We start from the raw sequence: 16319 nt of genomic DNA, 5'->3' as shown, positions 1-16319 counted from the left end.
AGGAAATTCATTCACTGAAGTTATCAACAGCCATCTACTATTTTTTCTTTTATTTGACATTCAAATTCTTAAAAATACATAAAATCCTGTGACTCTTTTGCTTGCTGGGTTTAGCAAAGAATGGATTGTTATTCAGCCATTGGTGATACCAGTGTTCAGTAATGCATGCCACCCATTTGGGAATTCCCTCCCAGCTGGCATTGTGGGCCAACCCACAGCAAGTGGACTGCAGCAAATCAACAAGGCAGCTCACCACCACTTTCTCATGGGCAAATAGGGATGGGCTATCAATGCTGGCCAGTCAGCAATGCTCAAGTTCCACAAACTAATACTCACTCATCAAGGCTTGTTGGATGGTTGTTGGAACACCCTGATGGATCCCTTTCTTCTTTCGATGGGATTGGCTGTCTGATCTCAGGAAACCTGACCATAGACTAGGAAACCACCTCTGGCTTCAATTACTCACTCACTAATTCCCTGATTCAAAAGAGCCTGATTTTCTTTTTTAAATTCTGCTTGAATTCATTAAAAGAATACTATGTATGTCTCCTTGAAGAACTTGATGCTAAGTAGAAACGGCCACCACTGGAAATGTAATCCTGAAGGAAAAAAAATTCTGAAATCAAGGATAGTTATCATAATATTGTGCAATTACACACATTGTCTGAAAATATTGTTATAGCAGGAACTGTCAACTTTTTTCCCCACAATCCCCCATCCAACTCCAATATTTTTTCAGAACACTCCAATAACAACTTTATCATAATTTGTGATTTCAAATAAAGTTTCATACTGGAGTATGAAAATATTCATTATGAAGTTGTCTTAAGAAATAAATTCTCAGGAATTAAATGTTTTAAGGGCTGACCTATTTGAAATTTTAAAATGTGCAAGGTGGTGAGAATATGGAAATTCTGTTCAAAGCTTTTGGGGTGGCACAGTGGCTTGGTAGTTAGCACTGCGGCCTCAAAGCACCAGGGACCTGGGTTTGATTTCACCCTTGAGTCTGTATGGAGTTTGCACATTCTCCCGGTTTCCTCTGGGTGCTCCACTTTCCTCCCACAGTCCAATGGTGTGCAGTTTAGGTGAATTGGCCATGCTAAATTGCCCATAGTGCCAGGAAATGTGCAGGTGAGGCGGGTTAGCCAAGGGATAGGTTATGAGGGTGGATCTGGTTAGGATCCTCTCTTTGGAGGATCAGTGTGGACTCTTAGTCGAATGGCCTGCTTTCACAGTAGGCATTCAATGATGATAATTCAATTCTCTTTTTAAAAAGGAAAGTGTTACAAGATTATAGGAAGTATGAAGGATAGTGGGTTTGGCATAAATGGAAAACTTAAGATTTTTTTCCTCTCTTATGGAGTTCAATGATCCTTTACAATTTTAATCATCCTAAGTTGCACAATTTGTGCTAAAATGTTAACTTTAAGTGGGTGGAGGAAGACCTTCTAGGACTCCTGGAAGATTCTTGACTTTCCTTTTTAATTCTTAAAATCAGTGCTCGCAAAATCTAACTTATTAAAAAATGTAGGAGAGAGACTTGGTTGCAGAGGAAGAAGTATGATAGCAATCTTTCATTCCTTCTTTACCAACTACTGTAAGTGCTCTCTTCTCAACATCGTATATCATTTTGACTCCATTTCATAATGAAAGTCCAGAACATTACTTCCTTAGACAATTTGAGGATTTCAAATGATGTTTTGATACACTAATGTCTGGATACACAGTATTTTTCTTTTTTGAATATTGGGGAAGGAATGTGTTCTACATATTAAATTCAATGATGTGGTTAAATGCATAGACCTGATTATCAGTCCATCTGGAATGCATACCAACATAAAGTTTTCACAACATTTGTTCTTTCTTGAGCCTTATCAGGTTCATCTTGATCTAGAGGTATGGAAGTGTCATGGATATAGCATTACAGTCTGGCATGCTGATGTGAAGTGTACCAGTGGTGGACAGTGATTTTACAGACACTCAGTGAGATACACTTCAGAGTCATTAAGTGGAGTAGCTCTGTTTTGAGTTTAAGGCTACTTGTCAAGTTTAGAGTGAGGTTTCCCACATGGAATCTACTATACAAGGTCCAGTGTTGAAAATGTACATGCCTATTGTACAATTAATAGGAAAATGTTTATTTTATAAAATGAATGCACGGAAACAAGCTTTGAAGGTACAGTGGTGCCTCGGGATCCGACTTTAATTCATTCCAGGAGGCTGTTCTGATTGCGAAAAGTTCTGATTCCGAAACTATTTTCCCCATGAGAAATAATGGAAAGTGAATTAATCCGTTTCTGGACCCAAAAAAAAAATATTTTCAAGACACCTTTTAACTGCAAATACACATGGTTAAGGTAAAATAAGATGAGTAAATGACCTATCAGTAATAATAATAAAAGCAAGAAATAAGTGTACTAACATGAAAATAACTTCATTTTACCTTGGTGAGGAATGCTAATGGTGCATGTGGAAGCTGGAGAGGAGGAAGGAGGGAGAGGGTTTACTGCTTGGAAGGTGAGTCACCTTCCATAATAACATCAGGTAACTGAGCTTCTGCTGTTTGCTCTCTTTGTCTCTTCATTCTTGTAACACTAAGACCACTTGTAGAGGGCTGGGGCTCACTGGACTGGCTTTCTTTAGAGAACCACCTTTCCAAAATTGTCTGGTGTTGGCGACTTTTCTGAATTTTTCTGAAGTAGTCAATCACCTTGTCATTGAACACGTTTATGCTCCTGTTGACCACTGCTTTGTTAGGATGCCACCTTTCAACAATGGCCTGTGTTAGACCACAGGAAGCACAGTTCCTTAATTTCAGCACTGGAAATGTTCCCAGTAGCTCCTCCTTCCTCCTCTTAAATTTCCTCTGCCACTTCTTCTTGCTGCATCTTGTGGAGGTGCTGAAGTTCTTCTGTGGTGAGTTCATTCTTGTGATCCTCACATCCTCTTCACTCACCTTCAAGCCCATGGACTTGCCCAGAGACACAATAACAGGCACAACAGGTGGTTCTTTGAAGCCTTCAAAGTCTCTCCCTGCAACACATTCAGGCCAGAGTTTCTTCCAGGCAGAGTTCATTGTCCTCAGGGACACTTCCCTCCATGCTTTGTCTATGATTCTTAAGCAATGGAGGATATTATAATGATCTTTCCAAAACACTGAGGGTCAGTTCAGTCTTGTTTTGTCACCTCAAAGCATCTCTGGAATATAGCCTTGGTGTACAGTTTTTTGAAATTTGTGAGAACTTGCTGGTCCATGGGCTGGATGAGAGGAGTGGTATTGGGGGACAAGAACTTCACCTTGATGAAGCTATATTCGCCCACCAAATCATCTTCCAAGCCTGGAGGATGAGCAGGAGCGTTGTCCATCACAAGAAGAGCCTTCAAGTGTAGATTCTTTTCCTCAAGATAAGCCCTCACAGAAGGGGCAAACTCCTCATAAATCCACTCAGTGAAGAACTGCCTGGTAACCCATGCTTTCACGTTTGCCCTCCACATAACATTAAGCTTACTCTTAATAACATTGTTCTTTTTGAACACACGTGGATTCTGAGTGGTACACAAGCAAAGGCTTTATCTTGCAGTCTCCACTAGCATTATGACACAACAAGAGAGTAAGCCTGTCTTTCATTGGCTTATGGCCTGGTAAAGACTTCTCTTCCTTAGTTATATAGGTCCTCCTTGGCATCTTTTTCCAGAAGAGGCCTGTCTCCTCACAACTGAACACCTGTTGTGCCACACACCCCTCAGTGTTCACAAACTCACTAAATTTCTTCTCAAAATTTGCTGCTGCATCCACATTCGAACTAGCAGCCTCTCCATGCATAACAACACTGTGGATCCCAGTTCTTTTCTTAAAGTTTTCAAACCTACTAGCCTTAAACTCATCACTATCAGCACTACTTCCAGGCACATCTTTTTTAAGGTCAGCATACAGGGGCCTGGCTTCCTCACAAATTATGCCCTCAGAGATGGGCTCACCAACTGTTTTTCATTTATCCACACTAAGGAGTTTTTCCACCTCCTCTATAAACTTCGATCTCTTAGAGGTCAGAGTCGTAACACCTTTTGCCACATCAGCTGCTTTTATCACTTCTTTATTTTTCAGAATTGTACACACTGATTTCGGCATCTCAAACATGGCAGCGAGATCAGACAAACGCGTACTGCTCTCATGCTTAGCCATAAGTTATTTCTTCAATTCAATTGTCGTTTTCGTGGACTTCCTCTTACTCTTATTTGCTTCACTGCTCTTCTTCGGTGCCATGGTGAATGCACAAGGGTGATAATTTTAAAAAAAAAAATCACAAATCAAGGTGAAAACACAAGGTAAACTAGTGATGGACACATGAGAGATGCTTTCACGACTACACCCCGGGACAAACTGAACAAACAATGCGCGACCTGAACGGTACGTGGTGTTCGGATTCTTAAAATGTGTTCGGATTCCAGTTTGTTCAAACAATAGGACGTTCGGATTCCAGAGTCAGCACTGTACTTAAAAATCATCTCATGATATGATATTCCCTGCTAAAGTGACTATTGACTTTTTTAGTTAATTGGTGCAGGTATTGTTTTCCTTTTGTCTTTGTATCATAAAGAGCTGCATTTTAAATCTCTAGAACAGGGACTTGAGTTAAAATGCTAGAAATCTGAAACCGAAATCCAGCCTAACCACTTTCAACTTCAACAGTCGTAAGATGTGCTAAGTGACTCTTCTATTAAGAAGTGGGTCTATCATTTAAATGTTAAGACTGTATGCTTTCATCTTTATACAAACATATGAAGAAAGAACTCAAATAAATAAACCATTCAGCCCGTACACTCTCAGCTACACTAGTCTGTCAGTTCCTTGCTGATCGGTTTGTTACCGATCTTCCCCAATTCTCTTGCCTCAGAAGAATTCCTCTATTTCTGTCTGTAAAAATTCAGTAACTCAATTTCCATCCACTTAAAGCAGAGTTCCAAGGTGTCTCAGACTTTGGACTCCGTTTCCCTCATCTCTCCTTAAACTACAACTCTCTAATTTTAAAGCAGTGCCTTAGCTTTAGACTCTCCAAGAAGAAAAGTCTTGGTGGCTCAGTGGTTAGCACTGCTGTCTCAGCACCAGGGACCTGGGTTCGATTCTATCCTTGAGAATGTGTGGAACTTGCACAGACATTGTCTCATCTGCTTGCCCATACCCCTCCCAACTCAACCCAGCCTCCAAATGACTGTCATAGGACTCCACCAATACACGTACTTGTCCTTGGGTGTTTCAATTCTGTCGAGCATCTGCTCCATCCATAATGTTTCCAAGCTCCCTTTGGACCAGAATGCCACTTCAAGGCATTTTTTGCAGTTGGTTTCCAGCAGGACTTTAAAGAAATGTATTTTTGTGATTCCCAACTCTGTTACTTGCCTCCATATTAAACTTCAGCCTCCATTATCTTCAAATGCAAGGAGAGCTGAAGCCAACAGCATCCTTAGGCTCTGGAGAGTGTTGTAGCCACTTGTGTTTTGATGTCTTAACAAAAGTAACTGTCTGAAAGTTACAACAGTTGTATGTATTGCATGGATTCAATGTTTTGATTTGTTCCTCTCACAGTAATTGGTTGGACTGTTACCACTGAGTGAGAAAATGAAAAGTCTGTAAAAATCATAAGTACAAATTGGTTAGAGGGATCTAAGACCCAAACACAAGTTGTTTTTGTTTTTTTTTAATATAGATATCTATGGAGAGAAAACTGGCTTGCTTCTACAAATAAAAATAAATTATTTTTCCACTGTCATTTCCAATACTAATAATAAAAGATGATCCAACCCATTGAGTGATGTCACAAACTGTTTATGCAGTGTAAAGCAATGTGATATTTGTAGAAATTATTCTGCAGTGGTTCAGTGGGAGTAACAATGTTTTCTTTATCGGAATATATATAAAATATATCCCTTATCTAAAGATCCTATGCATTGCGAAGCAGCCTGACTCATGCTACTTATATGTTCCCTTTCATTATTCATCATTTTTCCATTACTTAAATTGGTGAAATCATTTTGTACTTATGGACCAATGAAGATGACTGCCAGAACCTCATTAACTTGATGATTTCGAGTAATGTATTTTTATTCAGCCATACTGAATATTGTCCTGATAATGTAATTTTGTATTTTTAGTTTTAATTGTATTTATACTTGTTTCTATTCTTAAAGCTATATAATCAAGTAATGAATATATTGTTAAAAGAAGGTTCTTTTTTTGTCACTTGGTGAATAAGTGATTTTTGATCAAAGAACCTGATCTTCCATTAACATGGAATTCATTATGCTATGTAGTGTGAAATCTCCATTTGAGTGCATTACTTTAAGATATTTGTAAGGTCCTCTAAAAGTTATGTGGACTTAATTTACATCACTTCACTAGCTGTAACAACTTGCTGTAGGGAGTGAATCCTTTTTTTAGGCCAAATTATGCATTTCTAGGAAATACTTACTTAATCCTGGTCTGCTTTTCATTCAAATGTGGATTAATAAAAACTTTAAAATTTATTTCTTAGCATTTTTTCAATGCTTACTGAAATTTCAAATGTGGAACTGTAAGGGCAGTGATTAAATTTTAAATTGGAAAATTTGAGGAAAGACAATATCGACCTTTAATGTATAAGTCTACAGATCCCTGAAGGTGTCAGCACAGGTATACAGTGGTGAGGAAGAAAATGAAGCCTTCATTAGCTGGAGTGCAGAATATAGGAGCAAGGAAATCTTGTTACAACTTTATAAAACATTGGTTTAGCTGCCGAAGGAAAACTATGGCAACCAGAAGTGCGCACGTACAGCAGAATGTGCTTCTACTGGAGCTGGTGAAAACGACATTCACCAGTATGTTGGCTGAGCTGAAAAGCCCTCAGTTATGAGGGGAGACTGGATAGGGTGAGTTTATTTCCCTTGGAAGAAGGATTTGATTGAGGTATGCAAAACTTGACAGGCATAGACAGTAGGTCAGGAGAATCTCTTGCGTCATGGCAGACTTGCCTGAGACCAGAGGGTATAAGTTTCAGGTGAGGAGCAGGTGTTTAGAGGAAATCCTGAGAGTTTTCTCCTCAGTCGGAGATGTATGGAATGTGAGGCAGGTACTACTTGTAGCATCTAAAACATCTGGATAAGTATTTGAAATGCCAGGGCAGAGTAAGCAGTAGGCAAATACAGGTAAATGAGATTAAGTTTGATTTGTTGGTCAGTGTCGACAAGGTGGCCAAAGGCCCTGTTTCTATGCTGCATAACTTTCCATGGTACAACTTGAACAGAGTTTCAGGAACATGAAGTGATATGTTTGAGACTGCAGAGCAGGCTGGCAAATCTGTAGCATTTGGGATGCCTAGCTTTTAGATATCCAAAACAAGATGTTTTGTTCAACTGCAATAAACCACTGTCTAGATCTCAATTGGAGTATTACGTTGAATTCTGCCCACCAGGAAGAATATCTTGAAGAGGGTGCAGAACATATTTGTTAGACTGGTACATGGAAGAGAGTCTTCAGTGATGAGGAGAAATTTGAAAAGCTGAGGTTGCTATTAGAGCTGAAAATATTTAAGAGGTTAAAGTGAACTGTATAGAAGTCACCATTTTTAAGAGGCCGTAGCTAGAGGGAAATAAAACCTGAAACTAAAGGTCAGTTAGCTTAACCTCTGTCATGGGAGGCAAAATGCTGGAATCTATTAAGCAGGTTATGGCAGGGTGCTCTTTCAAAACCATGTGACTCTGTTTGTTTGAATTGGAAGCAAAATCATGTTTGATTAATTTTGTTGGGGTTCTTTGAGAAAGTACCAAGCACCTAACCTTGCCTCAGCAGGTCTGGCAGCATCTGTGGAGAGAAGAGTTAATGTTTTGAGTCCAGCGACCCTTTGCCAGAACTGGTAGCATCTGGGGGAAAGAGGTTTGTTTTGATAACAAGAAGGGAGTGGAAAGGAGTGTGCTGACAGGTAGAGATGAAGCCCATAGAGAAGGACTGTCACGTTCAATAATTTTAGATCCTGAACACCATGTTTATATCCAACTGTTTCACCCACTCAGTCTCCATTATTCCTATCTAGCTTTTCCTCTCTGCCTCCATTTATCAGCTCACTCATTTCCCCACCTGTTTTTTTTATTATTCATTCATGGGATGAGGGCATTACTGGCTAGGCAGTATTTATTGCCCAGAGAGCAGTTAAGAGTCAACCACATAGCTGTGGATCTGAAGTAACATGTAGGCCACATCTGGTCAGGATGGCAGCTTCCTCCCCTAAGGGACATTAGTGAACCAGAAGTTTTTTCTACATGATCATCACTAAATTCTTAATTCCAGATATTTTTACTGAATGTAAATTCCACCATCTGCCATGGCAAGATTCTAACCCAGGTTCCTAGAACAGTATGTGGGCTTCTGGATTAACAGTCCAGCAATAGTACCACTACGCTATTTCCTCCCCTTATTCTTCAAGGTAAATACTACCTTTTTTCTACCTCCCCTCCCCCCAGATGATCAGTTTTGATGAGGCCGCTGGCCTCGATGCTAACACTGCTTTCACTCCACAGGTGCTGCCACATCTGCTGAGTTTCTCCAGCAATTTCTTCTTTCAAATTTCCACCATCCCCCAACATCTTTGTTTTATTAAAGCAAATTAATAATTAAAGCAAATTCCTCCATGGCTATACTGTACTGAAATTTCCAGAAGGCCTTTGACAAGTTGACGATAAAGGGTATTGCACAAAATAAGAGGGGATAACATTAGCACGGATAGAAGATTATTTCGCTAATGGTAATCGTTTGCAAACATGGTCACTCTTGTATTGGCAAAATGTGATAATTGTGTGTCCATAGAGATCAATGGGAAAATTGTAATCTATTCTCAACAATGAGGTGACTTGAATGAATGATTGTCAGATTAGCTAATTATACATCTACAGATAAGAGAACCAAGTTATAAAGAGGACACAAGGAGCCTACAAAGGAATACCAAAAGGAAGAGTGGCCAAAAATTTGGATGTTGGAAAATATGTGATTCTTTCTGCTAAGTGGAGAATAAATGAATTGGTTCAATGGCCACAATACTTGATGGTACTGAAGGATTCTGCTATCCTGCTTTATGAATCCAGAAGTTGGAATGTAAAAACTTCAAATGGAATGTTGTTTGTGAAGGAGTAGACTAAAAACATCTTCCTGCAGTTAGGTCATTGAGACCCTATGTGGATGTGGTTTTGGTTGACTTATTTAGAGAATACTCTTGTGAAAATAAGTGCCAAGTTGGTCAATTTGACTGACTGCAGGAATGAGGGTAGGGATTATGAGGGGAAAGGTTGAGCAGATTGGGCTTGTATTCATTGGAGTTTTGAAGAATAGGAGATGATTTTATTGAGACAAAATCTTGAGGACTTAGAGTAGCTTCTTGAAAGGATAGCTCCCTTCTCGGAGGCTAGAACTAGGGGATGCAATTTAAGAATAATGGGGGTCTTGAAGTGTTTTGGGTCTTTGGAACCTTCTTTCCTCCAGAGAGCTGTAATGGCAGGATCATAGAATATTTTCAAACTTGTGATAGGTCACATCCCTTGTTAGTCAACAGCCCAAGGTTTATGGCATAGGTTCAAAAGTACAATTGAGGTCATAGTTGGAGCAGCCACAATCATCTTAAATGGCAGAGCAACCTCAAGGGCTGAGTGACCTATTCTTCCTAATTCATAAGTAGTTTGTTTGCTTTGCTGATTAGCTGAATTACAGAAGCAACATAGGTTTTTTTTAACATACCAAATTTTGTAATCTGGAATGTGCTGTCCAGAAGGTGGTTAATAGTACCTTTGACAATATTTAAATGTTTCTGTTCAGATATCATAGAATCCCTACAGTACAGAAAGAGGTCATTCAATCCATATTCTGCACTGACCCTCAGCATCCCAGCCAGACCCTCCATAACCGTGCATTTCCCATAGCTAAGACCCCTTGCCTGCATATCCCTGGACACTATGGGACAATTTAATACCGCCAATGCATCTAATCTTCACATCTTTGGACTGTGGGAAGAAACCCCCACAAACAATGTACAGACTCCACGTACACTTCACCCGAGGCTGGAATCGAATCTGGGTCCCTGATGCTGTGAGGCAGCAGTGCTAACCACTGAGCCACTGTGCTACCCCTTGGGGAAAGAAGCCCTGGGCATGCGTTTAATTGGATGATGACCAAAAAGCACTGATCCAGGCAGCTGAAGTCCACAGTAGACTGTGCTCCTTATTCAAACATTCTGTTGGAATACAAGTGTTCCCTGAGTTTGAATGTGCAATGTTAGAACTACAATGGGCCATCCTTCAGGTTAGCTGCTTTTTTACTTTCCCCCTTTTTTTTGGTGTTGATTTACAGGCTTCTTAAAAACAAAGCAGCAAATATCTGAATCTAAGTTGAAGGACAGAGTTTTAATCCAGCCAGATGTGAGAAGTATGGTGCCAGGCCCATTTCCAGGCAGGAGAGATTATTGCCAGCTCCCTGCTGGGAAACCTATTGATTAAATTGGAGGTGCCAAGGAACTCATGTGAAAAACCTGCCTGCTTCTGATTTGGATGTTAATTGTGTTCATGATGTGCCAACTGACAAAAATTTATAGCTGAGCCTGTCAGAATGTAATAGTGGCTCACATTATGAGGTGAGGGGCTGTCCATTTGTTTTTATCTTTTTTTGTTGTTCTCTCTTGAAATAGCAGAGAAGCTACCATTTGTCAACATCAATACATAATCACCAGTGTTGGTTTTTTTTTTGGCATGTTGTATCACTGAAAGTGCTATCCAATAATAAATCTTGATACCCAGCATTAATATAGCAACAGAATTATGTCTTATAATATGATAAATGTCCATATGTGAAGTAGTACTTAAAGTTTTTATGCATGTCTCTGAAACTTTGTGGTAAATTCAACCATCTGAGCATGCAATGAAGATCAAATTGGCCATGGCTACTGCACTTCTGTACTCATTCTCTGCCCTGTGCTCCTGTTCACAAATAGGCTTCCCTTTGGGAGCTCAGGATTGGAGAATTTGCCCTTTGGTCACAATCGTTTACTGTGCCTTGTATCCACAGTTGCTCTTTGCAGTCCTGGGTTTAATTTGAAACCAGCATGCAGGTTACAATGATGTTTGTTAGTTTTATTTTGCATTTGTACCTCTTTTTTTATTTATTTTTTTGGATGGGAGGGTGCATTTTTGTTTGAGATTTTGATGCGATCTGACCTCCATTTACATGGAAACAATTGTATTAATGACAGCATCTGGGTGGAGGTTGCTATAGTAATCTCACATACCAAATAATGTAACTGCAAGCTGTTTACCAGATTCGCTTGTCAGTGTATGGGAAGGACTGATGCTTGTGGTGAAAACACATTTGTATATTGTGACAGCTCTGAATTTGCATCTTGACTTGGATTTAAATTGAACCACAGCTGCCAAAGTCTCTGTTCACCATTCTTTCTTTGGTGAATTCTTGATAGATGGCTGTCTGCTTTCTCAGTATTTGATTATATGTAATGTGGCGATGGGATTTTGCACTTACTTTCAATCTTGATTGGAACTAGTGGGATGGCTCAGAGGTTTTAATGAGGACTAGGAGCAGGAGATACTTAATTTCTTTGGAAATCTGTACAAATCACTTAATGAATATGAAACTTTTGTTTAGCTGTCACTTCAGATTTATGGAGCTATTTCACAATTCTGTGCTACACAGTAGCAGTGTACAGATGTGGAATTTGTGTGGATCAGGATGCTGTGAAAGAACTGTGCTTGCCAACACAGATTTCTGGGTAGCTGGCAATATTTTTGTTGCGGGTCCACATGGTGGCAATGTATAGACATGCGGCAACAAACTGCTTTCCTTCTATACCTCAACTTCGATCAAAAGGGACACTTTTTGTTATGGATTGTGTATCCAGCTCTAAATCATTTGTTCAACGTTAACTCTGCTTTCTCTCCACAGATAATGCCAGACCTGCTGAGTTTCTCCAGCAATTTATTTTTGTTTTTGCTTCAGCACCTGCAGTTCTTTGATTGTTATTCTGCAACTTCTTAATGCTTGTTCTTCAAAAGTTTAATCACAAACTCCTGATGGTGCACTGGAATCTTTCGTTTAAACAGGTGAAGTTCAAAGTCTATTAATAGGAGTCTTTTGAAGAACTGATTAAATCAGTAATTATAAGTTGTTTGATAGCCCATTTTAAAATGAAAATGTCCTGGACTATACTGTTACCCAGCACAACTGTAGGAAGAGTATTGCAGATATTTAATCAACATGCCCATATGTTATTCTATATCTTTGGAGCAGGTGGGACTTGAACCCATGCCTTCTGGCCCAGAGGTAGGGATATTACCGTTCTGCCCCAGGAGACTTGTAAGAAGAGTATTGCAGGAAACAGGTGAGGGGATAATAAGAATGGAATAAGGAAAGAGGGGTGAAGATTTTATTTCTCAGGGCAATATCTGTGAATTGCCAATCACATGGTGGCTAAATGTATGTGCCCAGTAACTCCACATATCTGGAATGGTCAGTCTTGAACCCTGGTCTAGAGGTAGAGAAACTACCATTGTGCTACCAAGAGCCCTAGTAACGGTATTACACTGAATTTCAATCACTTAGTATACCTGCTTCCAATTGCAATCCACTGATCCCTGAGGGGAAGCTAATTCGGTGATAAATCAAGTGAAGTAGCTGGGGGTTGGCTATAATTTTCACTTAAGTTTTTATCCCCATTAATTAAAAGCATACTCGTGCTTCACATCTAAACTGAAACATAAGGGCTATTTGAGTGAATATCCCAATGCAATTAATTACCATGAAATATAATTCAACATGGACTGTCACCTTAAAAAAAAAACTTGCCTTGTTTGTCCACAATCCTTTTTAAATTGGGGTTAATTTGGAAGAATATAAAAGTCCCCATGACCAATTTCTAACAGAGTATTCTTGCTACTTCTCCAGTGTCTGCCAACTGAAAAGGTGTCCATTTTAGGGCCAGAGTAGCCTGGGCAACAAAGATAGTTGCAGTTGTCTAACTCAGTTTATTTCATTGTTCCAAATATTAACCATTATTTTTCAATGCCTCCTTGAATAAGGCACAAGGTTAGTGGTGATTTAATCAATGAATGATGAGACATTGTTGTTAGCAGCATGTTGAGAGCTCAAATAGTGGTTGAGGTTTCCATGATTACCCAAAACCTATAAACAAGATTATAATACTTTGAACCAGCTTTTTTGTTTTAAAAGAAATCACAATCTTTAGTGATTTGGTTATGCAGAGTTTAGCTTGTGGAGGTCAAGTATGAAAACCAACCAAAGCAGGTTAAGTCAGTGTTAACTTTGATTTTCCTGCATGTGCAGCTCTATGTATGAAGAATATGTAAAAAGCTTGGTCTGATTCAGAATGCTAGACCTGCCTGATGGAAATCAGTCAGGTAGATCTTTAAAAGGAAATAGAGGAAAAAGCTGGAGAAATTTAGCAGGTCTGGCAGCATCTGTGGAGAGAGGAGGTGTTAATGTTTTGTGATATGATTCTTCCTTGGGAAATGAATTCTAAAGAAGAGGCATATCAATGTGAAACAATAACTGTCATTCTCCCCAGATCTGTTGAGTTTCTCTAGTATTTTCTCTTTAAAAGGCTTGAGTTACATACCAAGTCTGCAGTTTTAACCTATTCTTGGCAGGTATCAAAGACATCATCTCCTAGCCAACAACAACAACATATATAAATGTTGAGTTCCTATGACTTAACTGGCATCGAAAGCAATTAAAATGCAAGTCTGACAATAGTGACATGATGCCATCAAAACTGAAGTGTTTGGGGTTCCTTCCTGATATGTTTGTTGTACAGGACTTGCATTAGAACGGAGGCCTACGTGTACTTTTTGAAGAAAATGTCAGGAACATTTCTGGATTTGAAACCATATGCAGGAATTGTGTATACATAAACATGTCAAAGACATTTCTCCTGTGCAATTCTCCCTGCTGCCCTGCGTCACAAACTGGATTGGAACAGTTCAAAGTCATTAAATGTTGCAACTTTAGACCCAGCCATAGTACCTGATGTAGTTTAGTTTCCTGTTGCTGTGAGCCATGTTCAAACCACTGTCTAATTGTTGCTAAATTGGTGGTTTTAATTTATAGTCACAAGGTGAATGGAATTTTGATGTAGTTACTTAATCAGAGGCCTTGATAGCTCTCTTCCTTTCCATGACCATCACTCGACAATGTTTTCAATCCCTCGGATCCTAGGCATCCTGATTAGCATTGCTTTGAAGAGCGCAGCATTGGCCTCGGGCACTTGATTCAGTGGGTCAACCCTCCATGGAGGCAGTATGGGGCTTCTGTCATGTCTGCAGCTGGCAACCGAGATGCCTGTCCATTGCCTCTCGTGGAGCAGTGTTTTCAAAAAAACTTAACACTTCCTCCAATCAGGGTTTCTCTTTTAAAACTGGGTCCAATACCTATTTGGAACAGAAATGACATTCTGCCCCATATCTGTGGGATAAGCATTCCATGATCTTCAACGTAATGTTAATATTACTTAGTGTGGAAACAGGCCCTTCGGCCCAACAAGTCCACACCAACCCTCCGAAGAGCAACCCACCCAGACCCATTCCCTTAATCTAACACTACGGGTAATTTAGCATGGCCAATTCACCTAATCTGCACATTTTTGGACTGTGGGAGGAAACCGGAGCACCCGGAAGAAACCCACGCTGACATGGGGAGAATGTGCAAACTCCACACAGTCAGTTGCCTGAGGCTGGAATTGAATCCAGGTCTCTGGCACTGAGGCAGCAGTGCTAACCACTGTGCCACCATGCTGGCCACTTGACCTAAACTCAATTGAACTCTTGGAAACTATTTTGGAATTCAACAAAACAAAGATTTTAACTTCACATACTAGTTTCCATTAAAGATGAACTGACAGTATTGAAATATTATTTGGAAATTTGACAAATTGCAGTTTAATTTGCCTTAGAGAATTGAACAGGCTTTTCCTCACTTCAATATACCCTGTCCTCTTCTTGCTCAGGGTGTGTTGTAATTCTAAATTTAACAAAAACTTGTCAATTTGATCAGGTTTCACTATCTTACCTAAATTCAAAGGGGATATAATCTTCAGGTGGAAATTAAGACAATGTTTCATTCTTTCTTGGAATCTTAGTTTTATCAACCCTAAAATGATCTCAATTCCCTCATTTTTGAGTTGATCAAAAGTATTAACTAGCTGGTAACAGTGCTCAACACTCTGGTACTTTTGCCTACAAACACACAAGGGCCAATTATCTTGAGCCTGAGCAACATTTGATTAGTGCATCAGAATTTACTCATGGACATGTTTCAGAAAGCAGGTGTAGTATTGCAAAACACCAGGCAATTTGACAATCTGAGTTCTGCTTATGTACACATGATGCAGTGAACAGCACCCCTCTTGTCACATCTAGTTTGCACAGATCCATTTAATTGTAATCGCTCCGAATACATATTCTGTCCTTCTGTTTTGTAGCATAAAAATGAGCCAGATTCTCAAAGGGCTGGCAGCAAAAATACTACAATTGCGGTTTCAATTGCCCTACAGAAAGTATTATACAGATGTTGAGGGATATGAAAAACACTTAAGTTGCTCTGTAAAATGAACAAATGGTGCCTGGTGTGATTGAGGCATGGAATGCATACACATGGCCCTGATCTCATGGCAAATAAAGTTGGCAACCCTCTTAATGTGAGAGAATCCAGAAAACTGATAATCAGGTTTGACATGGCACAATTTACTAACTGTGTCATGGCAAATGATGGCAATAACCTTGGTACACCCATGAAAATATTACTCTTTTAAACAGTGAAGTCTAAAATTTTATATTAGTCGAGGGTTTCAACTAATGTCACTTTTTGCATATTGACAGTAAGGTTGCATAGATGGTGAAGCAAGAAGCTGCTGTGAGGAACTAGGAACTAGAGCATTTGTTTTCTCAGTGCAGGAGTAGTTGGTTTTGTCGATCCCAGATGAGATTTTCTCTCTGAATCTTGAACAAGTCCTCAGACCACACTCCTTTCCAATATCTACTTTCATGCAACTGAGACCATCATAGTTTTCTCTTGGAAACTCCACTCCTTGAAAGCTTGAAGCTTTTTATGCATACGTGGGGTTTAGACTTTGGCTAGATCACCATTTATTGTCCATCACTAATTGCCCTTGATGGATTGAACTGTCTCCTTGACCCATTTGGTGTAGGTACAAGCCAAGATATTTTAAGAAGGGGTTTCCAGGATTTTGACTCGGCAACGGTGAAGGAATGGCAATGTTTCCAAGTCA

At 39.6% G+C, this 16319-nt stretch overlaps 1 protein-coding gene across 13 annotated transcripts in view; it reads left to right on the top strand.

Annotated features, from left to right (window-relative positions):
- The window catches only part of cadps2 (Ca++-dependent secretion activator 2), a 718900-nt gene that overhangs the window by 13754 nt on the left and 688827 nt on the right, over positions 1-16319 (top strand). The window lies entirely within an intron of this gene.

The sequence above is a fragment of the Chiloscyllium plagiosum genome, unplaced genomic scaffold (genome assembly GCF_037043375.1).
Source record: "Chiloscyllium plagiosum isolate Xiang-an unplaced genomic scaffold, Cpla_swu_hap1 HiC_scaffold_19, whole genome shotgun sequence".
NCBI classification, from domain to species: Eukaryota; Metazoa; Chordata; class Chondrichthyes; order Orectolobiformes; family Hemiscylliidae; genus Chiloscyllium; species Chiloscyllium plagiosum.
The sequence above is the reverse complement of the archived record's forward strand: the minus strand, read 5'-3'. Positions and strand labels throughout refer to the sequence as shown.